Source organism: Dama dama, chromosome 2 (assembly GCF_033118175.1).
Source record: "Dama dama isolate Ldn47 chromosome 2, ASM3311817v1, whole genome shotgun sequence".
Lineage (NCBI taxonomy): Eukaryota > Metazoa > Chordata > Mammalia > Artiodactyla > Cervidae > Dama > Dama dama.
In genome coordinates, this window is record NC_083682.1 from 25,028,737 (window position 1) to 25,032,598 (window position 3,862).

Below are 3,862 nucleotides of genomic sequence, written 5' to 3' on the forward strand. Positions count from 1 at the left end.
TTTTGCTCTCAGATGTATTTCTGTATTCTAGCAGTGGACAATCAGAAAGATGAAGTTAAAAAGTCGTGTATATAATAGCATCAGGAAGCATAAACTACTAATTTGATAAAAGGTATGCAAGACTTGTAGGAACTACAAAAAGTTGGGGAGAAAAATTAAGAAAGGTATATCAGATATGCCTTCTTTATGAATTTACATAATATATACCATGTTTATGAATTCAAAGACTCTTTATTCTGATATCATTTACATCCAAATTAATTAACATTAAACACAATCAAAATCCCATCAGGATTTTTATAGCAATTGAGAAGTTTCTTCTAAAATTTATATGCAAATGCAAACGCTAAAATAACCATCCTCCAATTCCATGGTGGCTCAGATCGTAAAGAGTCTGCCTGCGGTGTGGGAGACCAGGGTTTGATCCCTGGGTCGGGAAGATCCTCTGGAGAAGGAAATGGCAACCCACTCCAGTATTCTTGCCTGGAAAATCCCATGGGTGGAGGAGCCTGGCAGGCTACTGTCCATGGGGTCACAAAGAGTCAGATATGACTGAGCAACTTCACTTTCACTTTCAACTTGAAGGACATATGCTACCTGATATTAAGACTTACTGCAAAGCTACAGTCATCAGAACAGTGGATGTTGGTTTAAAAATAGACCAAAAATCAGCAAATTTATTTTGGAAAGGACTAGATGGTAAATGTTTTAGTGTTTGAAGCCATATAGTCTCTTACAGTTATTCAACCCTGCTGTTTTAACAGAAAAGCAGCCACAGGAAGTATGTAAATGAATAGGCATAGTTATGTTCCAATGAAACTTTATTTACAAGGAACAGAACTCAGCTGGGTTTGGCACATAGGCTGTAGTTTGCTGACTGCTGGAATAGACTAATAGAATAGATCAGAACGTCCAGAGATAGACCCTTTCTTATAAGTATAATTTTTGACACAGGAGCTAAATAATTAAATGGGGAGAGAGGAAGGTCTTTTCAAGAAACAAGTTAGAACACCTGGATAACTGATGGGGAAAAATGAACCTTGATCCCTTCCTCAATCTCTGCACAGAAATTAGAATATGGAAGAGCAAAAATTATAATACCCTTAGAAGAAAACAGAATATGTGGAGAATATTTTTGTTTCCTTTGGAGTAGGCAAAGGTGTCTTAGAAAGCATAAAGCACTAAACATAAAAAGTAAAAACTGATAACTTAGATTTCATGAAAAACAAAATCCACTGCCCAATAAAAGATATTTAAAAAATAAATAGGTTAAGTCCCAGACTGAGCAAAAATATTTGCAAGACATAAATTTAACAAAGGAGTTTATTTAGACTATGTGAAGAACTTGAAAAAATCAAAATAAAGAGCTAAACAACCTAATAAAAATGGATAGAAAAGATACTTTGAAAGAAAAGAGAGAGAAATAAGTGATTGACAGCCCATGAAAAGATGTATCCTCTTTTGGAGAAAAGGTTAGTAGGTTTCAGGTATCATGGGATAGGTCTTTCAGTGTTGGAGGGAAGCTTGATTTTTCTTTATTGTCTTTATTTGGAATTAATTATAGCTTAGGGAGGTGGTTGTTGGTGCCGCATTGACAGCAGGTAGACCTTGTTGGGTCTGACGTTGAAGTGTCAGCTTGGCTAGGCTGAACAATGTTTGCCACAACTCCTTTCTCTTTATGCTTCTACTTAAAGCGGGCATCAGGAGCCAGTTTGCACAAGATGTGGTGGTTGGAAAGGAAGCGGCAGTCCTACTGTTTGTGTGTGTGGAAGGTCGGGGCTGGGGGACCAGGACGGTCATGCGCGTTGTGGCTTCTCTCTTGGCTCATCTCATTGGCACGAGGCAGCCGCTGGGCCTCCAGCCGCTCCGCCTTCCCCTGACGCTCCTGCGGCTGCTCTGACTCCTGGACCACGTGTGCGGTTAGCTCCATAGGAAGGCAGCCAGCTTCTGCAGACTTCAGCAAAACCGCAGGTGCTGAGAGAGACGGACCCAAGTTCTGCTTGGTTCTCATGGGTTTTAGCGCATGCTCCTGAGGTCCAGCTTGTCCTGTGGGCCTCAAGCTCTAGCATCAGACAAACAGGCAACAGCCTTACAGAGACAGTCTAACCAGAACCTACAACTGTGTATGATCAAATATATGTACATACTACACAATGATATAGAGAATCTTCTGTAAGTACTACTTCTCTGACTGAACCCTGGTTAATACAGAATCACTACATGAAGCTACTGACACCTCCCTGGTTTCCTGAGGAAGGCTTTCTCCGCTTTTCTTCACCTCAGCTGTGTCATCCAAAACCCTCAGAAGAGCCAACTTGAGGGCCAGCCGCCCCTGCCTGTCATGCAGGAGCCAACAAAAAAGCAAATGATGGGATTGGCACTGCTCTGGAGGACCATCCCCAGCCTAAAGCAAGGACGTACTGAAATCCTCCTGAAGCCAGTGCAGCAGAAGCCTTCGGATGCCTGAGGGGAGGCTGCCGAGGAGGACGACCAGCACCATGAACAGGGTGCAGAGCCTGGTCAGCCGCCCCTGCTGGGACCCACAGAGGATCCGGACCGGCAGGGCCAGGCTGGAGCTAGCAAGAGCCACCAATAAGGACATCCGTCACCCAGCGATGATGAAATCAAACATCCAGCACCAAACACGGTCAAAATCCCTAACCTGGAAGCCACAGGAATTCCCTGCTGGGATACTCAGCAGCAGGGACAGGGCCCAGAGCAGGGCATCCATGACAGCTGACACGTGTTTGGGCCAGTGGCAGCCGTGCCAGATGGGGGTGCAAGGCAGACATGTAGCACTTGGGGCTCATGGCACTGAGGAAGCTCCTCTGTGTGTGTGTGTGTGTGTGTGTGTGTGTTAGTTGCTCTGTCGTGTCCAACTCTTTGCGACCCCATGGACTGTAGCCTGCCAGGCTCCCCTGTCCATGGGATTCTCCAGGCAAGAATACTGGAGTGGGTTGCCATTTCCTTCTCTAGAAAGCTCCTGAGAGATAGGCAAAGATAGGCTCAAAGTTGAGAACAGTGGGGTTGTGACTGTGGCAGGAAGTGATGAGTGTCTCCAGGGGACTTGTAATCTGGCAGCAGAGAAAGAAAAAGTTGGCTTTCGGCCAGGCTGAGGATGTAGATGGTGAAGATAGATCATTGTGCACGTGGAAGCCCAGGAGCCAGAGCACAACCGCATTTCCTGCCAGGCCTCCTGTGGCAGAGAGGATATTCAGCAAGAGCAGGGTCAGGGTCAGTATGTCACATTCAGAAAGGGTCTTGTCACTTCGACTCATGAGTATGAGTTCAGTCTCCCTGGCTGGGGTGATTGGATCCAAGCTCAGAAACCCTCCGCTGGTGCTCCTGGGCACACAAACAAAACGTGAGCATCTGCTGTGTGATCATCTGTTCTCACAGCCACCCTGCTAGGCGGGAGTTACTGTCCCCCTGCTACAGAGCAGGGAACTGGAGGCTTGCAGAGATTAAGATAGTTACCGAGGTCCACATGGCTCAGAATCTGCCTGTGATGCAGGAGACTCAGGTTCGATCCCTGTGTTAGGAAGATTCCTCGGAGCAGGGAATGGCCACCCACTCCAATATTCTTGCCTGAAAAACCCCATGGACAGAGAGGAGCCTGGCAGGCTACAATCCATAAGGTTCACAAAAAGTCAAACACCACTGAGCAACTAACACTTTCACACCAAAGTCCACACAGCCCTGGAGACCTGGAACTTGGATTTAAAGCCAGTTCTCTCTGACTCAAATGCCTGGGTTCTCTACTACAACACGGACCCTCTGCTGACATGGGGGTGTTATGGAGGCCCACCCCCACCAGAACTCACTGTCCAGAGGTTATGCCAAGTCCCCAGAATTTCCTGAA

The 3,862-nt window shown here is 46.0% G+C and overlaps 1 pseudogene; it reads right to left on the reverse strand.

The window, feature by feature from the left end:
- Window positions 1–1,750: 1,750 nt before the first annotated feature.
- On the reverse strand, window positions 1,751–3,278 carry LOC133068332 (mas-related G-protein coupled receptor member X2-like; annotated as a pseudogene).
- Between the last annotated feature and the right edge of the window lie 584 nt (window positions 3,279–3,862).